The sequence below is a fragment of the Amblyomma maculatum genome, chromosome 5 (genome assembly GCF_055883805.1).
Source record: "Amblyomma maculatum isolate TAMU_Amacu chromosome 5, ASM5588380v1, whole genome shotgun sequence".
Classification (NCBI taxonomy): domain Eukaryota; kingdom Metazoa; phylum Arthropoda; class Arachnida; order Ixodida; family Ixodidae; genus Amblyomma; species Amblyomma maculatum.
In genome coordinates this window covers 107,911,508-107,923,723 of record NC_139348.1, presented here as the reverse complement: position 1 = coordinate 107,923,723, position 12,216 = coordinate 107,911,508, and the positions used below count along the sequence as shown (strand labels likewise).

Below are 12,216 nucleotides of genomic sequence, written 5' to 3'. Positions count from 1 at the left end.
GGCGTGTGAATCATGTGAATCATCGCACGGGAACGTCGCAACCGCCTCCTTCCGAGGACCGGTATACGTACGGCTGGTACGGAAAGGAACAAGGCGGCCAGGAATGCGCTCGGCTCACCCAAGACCATCACCGCAGGCAACGTGCTACGCCAACGGGCCGGCGTCCAGCGCGTATCCGATATATGTAGGCGATGCGAGGGTGAATATGAGGCGGGCACGCTCTCTCTTCGCCGCATGCCTGAAGCCCCTCATCTCGCGGATGCGGTTACACACACACTCTTTCCACATAGCGGTACTTAGTGCCCGCTGTGTGACCGCTCCCAGGGACGGACACTTCGATCGTTGTCCCGTCGGCGCGCTGCCAAGACGCCGCGGCCAAAGCGATGTATGTGAACGGGGCGGCATAATATTGGCGGTTGCACATTCATTTCTGCGCATTTCTGCGATAGTGCATAACTGCCGTGGTAGGGGAATATAGACTTTCCTTTCCGACCGTTCCGCTGGCGCGCTTTCAGTTCTTTCGGGAAGCGATTTCTCTTCATTTTGATATCTCCTTCGTCCTCTCATTTGTTAGTTCTCTAGCTCAGTTGTAAGGCAGTTCGGTTAATTTCATTTGCCAAACGATATGGTCAGTCCTTAATCATTGTATTGGGTGAGCAAATTTATTTTATTGGAAGGACGCGGTTTTGGGCGGTGTATGGCCAAACAGAGTTCGTTGTCCTCCCCTTCTCTAGACCTCGTGGACAAGGGTGAGCACTGGAGGAAAGCAGCGTCCGATTTCGTTTTTTTTTTTTTTAATGGATCAATGTTCATATGGTATAAGTTTGATCTCCGTCAACTACCGACTACTTCCTAGTTACGTATTTGAAACTGAATCTGGAAGACTTTACGCTAGACTACTATTGCTATTGCTGCGCTGCTCAGAGATGCAGCGCTCAAAACCCACAATCTGTGTTCCATGACTTTGTCAATGCTGAGAGCAAGATAAAAGGAGAGGAATATCAATGCGCAAAGGAGAGCTGGATGAAATGACGAAGTTCTCATTATTTCCATCAATAACGTGGCCACCGTCTCGTCGCGAATTGGGGGCGATTGGATGTCACTGCGACTAAGACCTGAAGGGGGATGCGGATAAAAACATCGCACACTATAGCTTCCCTTGAGCGTAAGTATAGTTCCGAATTGGTGGTCTAATGCTGGGCTGCCCACAGGCGCACATCGATGGAATAGCGATTCAATGATTTATTGCGGCTTCATCGCACATCGGGGCCACCTTTGTGTACAAGCGTGTCTCTTTTTAAAGGAATTTCCACTTTCCTACAATGCCACAACGAAACCGGTGGTGAGAGTAGCCGAAAGTGCCTTGCCGCCGGTTCTAAATCAGGAGTATCCCGGAATCGTGCGCAGGCGAGTCTCTCTGTTCGGTGACCCACATGAAATGGGTCGGTGCCGACAACCTGTCTTGCTCGCTTCAGCGCCAAAACGCGAGAAAGTTCGATCGAAATCGCGTTGCGCAAGGCTACCTTACTCAAAACCTCGTTAGATGGGTACAGCATGCGTGACAAGAAACCCAAAGAAAACCAGCATGCGGAAAATGAAAAGTAAACTAAACAGAGCACTAAACAGTCGCGGATGTAATCGTTTACGGGACGCGGATTCGTTGCAAGCAAAAACTTATTTCTTGAAGGCTAGGCAATTATACAGGTCGACACGAGGCTTCGAAAATGATGCATGATGCAGTCGTGCGTGTTGCATCGTAAGGAATCGGTGCTAGCTAACTGGTTACAGCATGTAAACATTTCATCACGATAAGAGATAACCTGAATTATGCAAAAAAAAATACATTAATACTTGCAGGTGCATACCAGTTGAAGAAGGATCGAGGTTTATACGAAAGACAACCGGCTACAGAAGCCCCAGTGGCTACCTCTTAATGAAAACGAAAATGACGGCTATCCGGAAATCATTTTTGAGGTCTACCTGATCGCAGGACGTTCTGATCAATAAATGCCTTCGTTGAGCCCCGGCTACAAGGCCTTTACTCCACGAACTTTTTGCTGTGTGGGGACGGTTTGTTATAGCGTCCATTCGATGACTATATATGAATGAGATGCTCAAGTCTTCTTGTTTCTCTGTAATTCTCTCACATACACACAGAGCTCCCTGATGCTTTTCTAAGTTTTATTCAGGCGTGAAACTAAGTCTCGTTATTGATTCCAGATCAAGTGTTACCTTTAATACTGATGACCTCTGTGCATAATTGAGTGCACATCTTCCCATGTAAACCAAAGAAACCAATAACATTCACCATTAGTAAACAACAGTTCAGCCAAACAAATATTGTGACCTTCCATAGACTATTTTCGTCCTGCGGCTCTGGCCCGTTTAAGAATCAATCGTTTTTTTTTGTTTTTGTTGTTGTTGTTGTTTTTGTTTCGCTTTATTTTGTTTCTGATTCTGTGCTTCTGCGTTAGGTTTTTGCCGAGCGTGTCTCTAAAGTGGTAGGCAGGCCTGTGGGGAAGAAAGACAGAAACAGCCCCACATAGCCGAGAAACAAGAAAGTGTAATTAAATGTCTTGCCTAGCGTGTCTCTAATGTGGTAGGCAATGCCTGCGGGGAAGAAAGACAGAAACAGCCCCACATAGCCGAGAAGCGAGAAAGTGAAATTAAATGTTTTGCCGAGCGTGTCTCTAACGTGGTAGGCAAGGCCTGTGGGGAAGAAAGACAGAAACAGCCCAACACAGCCGAGAGGCAAGAAAGTGAAATTAAATGTATTCTCTCTTTTCTAATTATGCTGTATTCGCGGGCCTCCGTAAACAGACCCAAGTCGAGACGCACTTCGTTGCGCACTTGTAAGCGCAGTCCAGCTCAAGAACGTTGTATAATGCTCTGCTTGACACCCCCCAGGCTGGTGCGGTTACCGATTAGAGGCGGCGCCCGGCTTCGACCGGTTTGCGCCAGCTCTGGCCACTCGGTAATAAACCTCACGTGTATGTGTGTCTGAGCTTTTCCTTAGCCCGTGCCACGTGTATAAAGTAGGGCGCAATTTATTTGGACGGTTGCAGAACCAGTTATAAAGTTACAGAACGGACATCGCCTTCAGCGTGAAGCAGCCTGCCCTGAGAATGCATGTATATAGACACACGGGGCGAGGCCATGCAAGCGCGACAATTAAACCAAACGTAAGAACAAAGATGAGAAAGTGAAAGGACATGAACGAGTAAGAGATGGATACAGAAATAACACAAAAGCCGTCCTCATATCAGCATTACATCCGTTTAAGCGAGAATTACTTTGCAGGGGAGGGAATTCTCTAAACTTTTACATTTTCACGAACAAAATAACGAGATTAATAAAAAGGAATATAAATTCTACCTGATGAATAACGGCGCGCTTTTTTGTTCGGAATCTGCATCGCTAGGTCTCAGTCCACAGTAAGAAGTCATTATGCGAGAAGAAGAAGAAAATCTGCTAATAATTTTGAATATTTCAACGTTCGAAGCGTGTAAATCAATGAGTGAAGGCAAGCACACTGCTAATGGTACTGCCGATCACACGAAATGTGAAGGCGTCGTCCATCTTAAAAGAAACCTTGTTGTTGTTGTTGTTGTTGTGGCTGTAGGAATAAAGTGTACGGGCCTGCTACTGGCTCTGTAGCTGAGCCACCTCCGCTGCCTCGTGCAGACAAGTGAGAAAATAGAGAAGAAAGAAAAGGAAGAGGGAGAGAAAGACGCGCGCCGCAACAACAGCCTTCGTCCACCACCAAAGCGGTGGCGGGTGCAATAACGGCCTACAACAGATAAAAATTCGGTGGCAGGCTAGCCTCCGCCGCAAGCGGCGGTGACCGACCAGCCCCAGCCCCATCAAGGGAGTACCACTGGCAAAGCAACCTTCGCATGTCTGACTTCAGATCTTTCTAAAAGACATGTCGCAAAGGATTGGAAATGCAACTTCCAGCCGTTCGTCACCACTGACACCAAAGAGCGGCACAAAGACAAAGAGAGCTCCAAGGACGCAAGCGAGAGGGAGCGGAGGGAGTTGAAAGGTTAGAGCGTATGACCGCACAGTACTTCCTCAAGAGCTATTCATGGCGATGACCATTATGTGTAAAGCAACTTAACCAAATATGGAGTTTCGAATTAAAACGGTTTTTGCAACGTAATACGTCGTGTAAAAAACACTTCCGACTTGCTCTTAATTTTCTGATCAGCTGCATTATTTTGACACAATAAAAGCAGTGGAAATCGAAGGTTAAACTCGCCTGGCGTCCCGAGGACACGAAATAAGTGTGTTTCATGCCCAGAAAGTCTGGAAAAGCGCATTTTTCAGCCGGAAATTGTTGGCTAAAGTATTTTTTTTTTTTTTCACACGTTACAAAATTCAATTCTATAAAAATTGTTACATCCGCAGATCTCCCCTCGGGAGGCTTGTTTCTTGCTATTAATGTTTCTGCTATCGCCGTCACAAAGATTTCCCGCAAGTTTTCAATGGCGGTCGCATAACAACTCGACGCCAGCGATGGATCAGCTTTAAAAAAATAATAAAACGACCGGCCGCTCTCTTTAATACGTCCAAAGCAGTATTTCATCATATTCCACAGTTACCTCACAATTGAAATCAATGTCCAAGAAGCCTGGACCCTGGGCATAATTATATAGCAGCTAATTTTTGAAGATACATGGCTCTTCAATAATATTGGTCGATTCTGTGCATCTAACATTCGCTACATATAGTATATGATACAACTCTAAAGTTAAAGCTCAGCTACTTTGATGATCTGATGAAAAGAGGGGAGTCGCTGGAGAAAGATTTGATGTTGGGAAAGGTTGAGGGTCGCCGGAGAAGGGGTAGGCAGCGAACGCGATGGTTAGATGGCATCTTCGAGGCGCTGCAGATGAAGTTATGTGATGTTAGGATGATAGTGAGAGATCGGAAAGCGTGGCGTGATATGGTCCATAGGGTCACGAAGAGTCGGACGCGACTGAACGACTGAACTGAACTGAACAACTTTGGCTATTTTCATTGGTCGATTGGGACTGGGCGTCCGAATGGAAATAGAGCGAACCTGAGAGCGAATCAGCCTTGGTCGACCAATAGAACATGCCGAGCGCCTGGCGGAAGTAATGAGCCTATTCCGGAAGTTGAGATCAACTTCTATATGGTACCGATTGCATGATTCATCGACTTGGTGTTACATGCACTGCGCCAGACCATCTGCCTTCTTTCATCTGCTATCGGTATTTTTCGGATAGTGCAGCTATAGGGTCAGCTCCTCTGCTTAGGCCGAATTTTATATTGTCAGACTAAAACTGCTTTATTGTTTTATTTCAAAGAAAATTTGCCTACCAAGAGAAACTTACCTGTCCTGTGCACAACACAGACAGTGCACACTTTGCTATTATTACCCTATCGCAGATTTTGTTTTTTTCGATCACAACTGAAGAGTGAAACACTTTCAGCGTCGATTCTTGAATGTACCAATGTAACTTTTTTGTGAGTTTACTGCCACTGCCACTTGATATAGTTAGCTCTCTCTTTTTTTGGACAGCGCTGCTGTCGGCGATATTTCTAAATCAATTAATAAATTTATAGCAATCCACAAATTTTAGTTACTAATTCAATCAATTATTTGTTAAATAGCTATTCTTGCCTAAAATAAAAAGAGCTCTGTTTACATGGATAAGCTAAATGCGACTCTCCGACCAAAGCTGCTGCACCCCGGAAGCCGCTAACGACCGTTAACGACAGCTAACTACATAATATACGCAAAATAATATCTCTGAGATCATAACGACTTCAGTGTTTCGCGCTCCCTTCTAACATGTATACAAGATGGAACCCTTGTCTTTGATAACAGCACTCCTGCTTTATTTTTTTCTATACACCTGTTATAAAATTGGTATGGCGATAGTCAAGAAAACTTGTCTGGAGATGAAGTAATAATTTAACAGCTGCGGACAAGCCGAGCGCTCCAGCCCCATTCCATTGACCTTTTTACCTTCCCCGGTTTCGATCGTGTGCATGGGAAACGATTAACGCGACTGCGGGCGAAGAGGATAAGCCATTCCAGGATTGCAATTCCTATCTCTTTTTTTTCTCCTTTTTTTTACATCAAAGAGGGTCGCCAAAGTTACGGGCATTTTTGTTGTCAAACCACTAGACGAAGAGAAACGGGTTCATAGAAAGTACTTTAAAAGGGGTTCTGTGGGAGACGAGAAGGTCGAAAAAAAAAATGAATTCTAAAATATCTTTCCCTCAGAAAATATGCTTTTATAGCACTCAAAGCATTCCGATACATCACTCCAAACAGAAATACGAAGACACAAAGATTTCACTTCATATACTGCTACAGGGTGACAAAGGACTTCTCCATAAGGATTTGTTCGCTGTAAAATTCCAGAAATGTTCACTTTCACTCCCACCTTCCTCCCTTCCCTTACGGCGCGGTTCAGGTGTCCACAGAGCAAGTGTGACAGATACTGCGCCTTTCCCTTCCTGTGAACCAATTATTATTATTATTATTATTATTATTATTATTATTATTATTATTATTATTATTATTATTATTATTATTATTATTATTATTATTATTATTATTATTACAATTATTATTCGTGACACCACATTCGTTTGTTAGGCCTCTATAGACGCTCTAGGCTTCGGGAATTTTGCATCTTTAAAGTCGGAATATTTTCCGTTACTTCGATTGCAGCTCGTGTGAGTGGCAATGACGTTAACTGTTCCGGCCTTGCATCGCAAACGTTTTTATCTGTAGATTTTGTAACCGTCCTATTAGCGCGATAAACATGCGCCAGCGGGAAAAAAAAAATTAAAGTTACCTTAATATTTAGGCGCCAATTTTTTGTGTTTGGTTTTCTGTACAACAAACGATCTCCCCTGGAGTCTATCACCGGTGTATATCAGCGGAAGCGGCCAATAGTAGCGACGCATTTCATTTCCTTCGAGCTCTTATTAACCACACTGGTGCTCTGCTTTACCTTCAATTCGATCCAATTATTTCACCCCAGCAGAGCTGAGCACCCGGCCAGGAAAAATTTTGTACCGATTGGAACTCCGGTGGGCACGCGGAGGCACCAGAGATCGAACCTGGTACCTCCCAAATGCTTTACCAAGGCGGACGAAAGAAGTCAGATTGTCATTATAAAGCGTTAATCCGTTAGCATAGAGGCCTACCTTACTAAATGTGTTCAGTGCCTCCGGAGGTGTTGTATATATTTACCTGCACAACACCAAGCAGTCCAAGCAGGCTGTTTACCTGCATACTGGGTGCACGGGACATCTTTCGTTACTTCGAACCTTCGTTGTGCATGATGCGGCAAAGTACATTTCAAACGCAGCAAAACGTCGCAAACTGTATTTCAGTCATGTTTTGAAACGAAAGTATGATATCCTAAACGTCTGGTAATAATAGCTGCGTGGATCGATATCCGGAGAAAATGTCATCAAACAACACTGATCAGCAGTTCAGCTGATGATGCCTGTACGAGGATTACCAAAACAGGCGTTGTTGCTGCCCTTCCACTCGTGCTGCAAGCAGTTTGTGCTGGCACTGATGGCTTACTGTCGAAAGGCCTAGAATTGAAAATGAACTTTTCTTTAGACATTCGATTTGTACTCGTGATGTCTTTGTTATTGACATCTATAGTGATAAGGTATTCGCGTTCACAGACTGTACGTGGATGACCGCGCGGGATACTCCAAAATGTCCGTAAACAAACAAAACAAAGAAATAGACCTTGGCGGCATAGCAGCTATTTGTGAATACAGCCTGTGGCGAGCTCTACATTTTAAATGGTAAGAGATGCGTTTTCATGAAAAATGGAGCCCTCGGCATTACAGCACCGAAATCAACCAATCCATGTTCATTATATATATATATATATATAAGAGAGAGAGAGAGAGAGAAAGCTAGTAGAAGTTCAAGAACAAACATTGAATCATCCCGTTGGGAAGTTAAGATTGGTTCAATAAAATTAAGTCTCCCTTCTATTCACTGAAGAGCGAAGGTGACGGTGAGATTTGAACCCTGAGAGATATACACTATAGAATATCGCCTTCATTTCCTAACGGTCAGATGTTACTCAACCTGACCTGACTGCACGCCCTTGTCTCTTATAATAGAAACTTTGTTGCCGAGACCATGAGTCGCGAGAAATACTGCTACACGTCCTGACGAATGTATACTAATTGAACTCTCTGTCGGCAATCTTTGAACTCTGCGTCTTCAGACAAGCTGCGACGTACTAAATTGCTTGGTGCACACATACTGAAGACATCACTAACTTGCCGATCATTCATACTTCGCCCTTTGTTCATCAAAATTTCCCACTCGCTCTAATTTGAACTGTTGAATGATGTCGCTCGTTTCAGCTTTTAATTGCCGATGGAATTGTAAGCTCGGCACAAGTTTCTTGAATACAACTGCATCCCATTTATAGAAATAAAAATAGCTAAATACCATTATCATGCTTGCGCCGCCACATCTGAAGGATATACCTATTTGAGATAATGTAACACGTCGATAAGTAAATTACCTAGATTGTCGATCAGATATACAGCTGTTTATATTCGACTCAATGGTTCGAATAAAGAGGAAGTTTGAATTAAACGAACAAAGTTATCAAGAATCCATTGAATATTTGTGCATAGCACCGTTCTATCGTATATTGAAATGATTCGCTTGCACTATTGCACAAATTTTTACAATACCCGAATAGCCAATTACAGAAAAACAAGATTATCTTAACATGTACGCTCACCACGGTCAAGATAAATGATAGCATGGCATTTGCTATACCCAGGTAGCATCGAGCATTAGAATAATGCTGCAAAACTTCTGTAAGCTGCAGTGTAACATTATTCGGTTATAAATTTACAATAGTATTATACATTGGACCTTACTGTTATTTTCATGCTGATACCATGCCTATAAAACAACAGTAAGCCTTCTAACTGATACAAAGTCGTTTGTATCACAGTTGCAAAACAACATTGCTAATACTTTAAGCTAGTGTTATGTCTCAACATCCTTAATTGCACTGTTCGTATAGTAAAGGTGTTTAACTGGCGAAAGATTTTCTGTTAGATATGTGAGGTGGTGCCTGCGATAGAGTGCATGCATAGACCAAGAAATTCATTAGAAAATTTTGCACATATTACCCTCTCACCACTATCACACCTGGGACGTACAAGATCTGTCTTAGTGCGGACAGGCATGCTCTCTTCTGGGCCGCGTGCTTTGCCTCCAATTCGCAAAGTCGCCTACTATACGAAGCCACGCCTTCGGATCGCTTTGAGCGCATGCACCACTTTGCTTTGACGTGCGGCCAGCCTCGGACGCAATGGCGCTTTGAAGGAAGCATGCTTGTTCTCATTAAAAGTGGACGACCCTGTACATCCTTCTTGGGAGACCCTATAAGCTTGAAGCGATGGTATCTGTATAGACAACTATTGTATGATGTGCAGGTATTGTGCTGCACTGCAGTGCTCAAATATCGCTCAAGTTAAAAATTGTTAATTGAAACTGTGTACTGCTTGCGAAATTTGCTGGTGTCTGGTCTTGCGAGGTGACTACCATATTAAGGAATGTTACGTATATGCCATTTGAATGTTTAATTAAGGTTTCACGATCGTTACTCCCATGGTTCTTCTTTTTTTTTTTTTTGCAACCCTTAAGAACCGTTAGGAAAAGTAACATAATAGCAATAAAATGACGTTTTGCGAAATAAGACTGCAAGATAGTTTTAACGTTTCGTTTCTTTACACATCTCATATCAGATTCCCTCAGTAAATTTATTCTGTGGTAACTCGTAAATAAATGACAATTTACAAAATGGCAACTTTCTCTCTGCAAATGTAGAACTGTGCTATAAGATCTGTTTCGTAAATAAAATCAACAGCGAAATAAAACCGTAATTAAAATTCACAATAAAAATGCATACGCGAAACGGATGCGCAACGCGGCGCACCTCCCTGTGCGAGCTGCTCTGAATGCATGGAAATGTGCGAAAGGGCTCGAAATGCGGCTCGTAAGTCACGTCCGCAAAGCAGTGCTCTACATACGGAGACGGGGCAGCAGTGGGCGTCCGACGCGGTGACTGCTGAGGCGTCAAAGACCTTTGAACCCTCTGCAAGGGTTGATCGGTCGCGGACACACTTGAAAAAGCCAGGCTTCCCCTCAACCATGACGGGCCACATGATCGAATGGGGCGACGGTAAAAAGGAACTTTTTTTTTTTTTTTCTACGGAAGAGAGAACGGCGGGGAAAAATCACTTCCCTTCAGAATAAATTGGGCCGTCAAAACAAACCGCCCCGGGATCCCGCCTACACGACCCGCCCACGGCGCAAACCCAGAAATTGGCAGATGACGTCACCGCCGCTGGAGCCTAGCCGCCATGTCTAAACAGATCAACAGGTAGGTCGTCCCGCCGACTGTCTCTCGCAAACTACTCAACCACGTCGTCGTGGCGACGCGAAGAAGCCTTCTCGAAGCCCCGGTCAAGCAAGCTTCGTCCTTAACCTTATACAAAATTTCAAACTACGAGCTTACCTATTTGAAAGCTAAGTAAACTCGCAAGCTGTTGCGGGAGCTGAAACGTCACCGTCAGCGCACCGCCGTACGTCGTCCGCGGCGCGTAGCAGACGATATCCGGGCATTCGTTCGAGAATGCGCCCCTGCGAAGGCACAGATGAAGCCGTGCGCCACTCGTAAGGCTAGGCCTAGCAAATCCGGCTGTCTGCGCCGAGAGAGCCCGGCTCGCGTGACGTTTCGGCGAGGGAGAACGCATTTTTGACCCGCTCCGAGAGAGGAACAAAAATAGAGATCAAAATACGGGATAAGCGCGCCCGACAGGAGAAGGCATTATAGTCTCCGGCGATCGCTTTGACCTAAACGAAGCAGTCCCTCCACAGCTTTAAAAAGAAAATTTGGTTGGTTTGACACCATCGTCGACGATTCAACAACACGCGAGGGAGTCGTTGCCAGAAAGTCGCATGAATGAGGGTCCTGTGAAACGGAACCAGCGAGCTTCCGCGCTCGCTTCACACGCGCACACACTACCTGGGTCGCACGCCGGCTCGCTGTTGAAGACGTGGTGTGTTGTTTCTTCAGCTGGGCAAGAAGAAACGCCTCGCTCAGTTGGCCGATGTGGTGCGCTGCAAAACCAGCCGCCGCAGCGAATCCCAAAGGCACCGATCGCGCACTGCCGCCGCCGGTGCGCAAACACGCGCACTCCAGAGAGGAGTGGGCGTGGAGAGAGAAGAGTGCACAGTCGAGAGCCACGGGTCCACAGCCGGGAACCCCACCGAAACAACCGCGGTCCACGACTCCGAGATGGGATGCTGCTACGGGCGGAACTTGGTCGGCCGAGACGTGGCCGCTCATTGGCCGAGAAACCAGTTCCTACAGGTGTATTTTTTCCCCGTCCCAAAGCCACGCTCATTGGCCCGTTACGCGAGCTTGCGTATTTGTTGCTTTCTTTCTGCTTCTCTTGTTACTTCGCCTACCTGCGGCGGCGGCGTGACATGAATCGGAGAGTGCGCGGAATCGCCCCGAGAAGGCGCCACCGCCGCAGCCAGCGCGGCCGCGTCGTCTGCTTCTGCAGCAGAGCGGCCGGTCGGGATAGACGTGACCTGCCTGTGGCTGGCTCGCGCAGGAAGAATACGCAAGTTTTCCAGACCACTTTCTTTCCCGAGACGTATCAGTCGCAGCACGCACGCTAGCTGCTCGGGGAAGGAAGAAAGCCGAGCGCATTTGAGCGGAGCGTGTCCCCGCACGCTAATTGCAGTTTTGTGTTTTTGGCACTTCAGGTTCCGTTCTTACCGGAAGGCTGTCGCTCTTTATTGTGTGAGCACGCGCAGGGCAATGTGTGAGCTCTCGAATCGGTCTCGAAACACCGCCTGTCATAGAAAGCAGAGCTCCAAGTTCTTCAGTTGACGGGTCTTCAGAACAGCGGGTTGCTCAGCATCAATTGCCACTTCCTTTTTCGTTTCTGATTAAACGAATAGTATTGGAGCGAGACTATGATGGTCACTTCAGTGGCAGTGAAGGATACTTTTCAAAGTACAGCCAATCAAGATACACGCCGAAGTGAGAAGACATGTCATCATGGCCTCCTGCATTCGTATGTATTTCAGGCCGGTGTGAATGCAGGGCTGGTGGAGCAAAATAATAACAGGAAACGCATTTGGCGAAA

At 45.6% G+C, this 12,216-nt stretch overlaps 1 protein-coding gene across 1 annotated transcript in view; it reads right to left on the bottom strand.

Moving 5' to 3' along the window:
* The window catches only part of Myo10A (unconventional myosin 10A), a 158,108-nt gene extending 146,718 nt beyond the window's left edge, over positions 1–11,390 (bottom strand). The window contains exon 1 of the mRNA XM_084604073.1: positions 11,082–11,390. The gene's annotated coding sequence lies outside the window, so the exon portion shown is untranslated. The remainder of the gene's footprint in view (positions 1–11,081) is intronic.
* Positions 11,391–12,216: the final 826 nt, after the last annotated feature.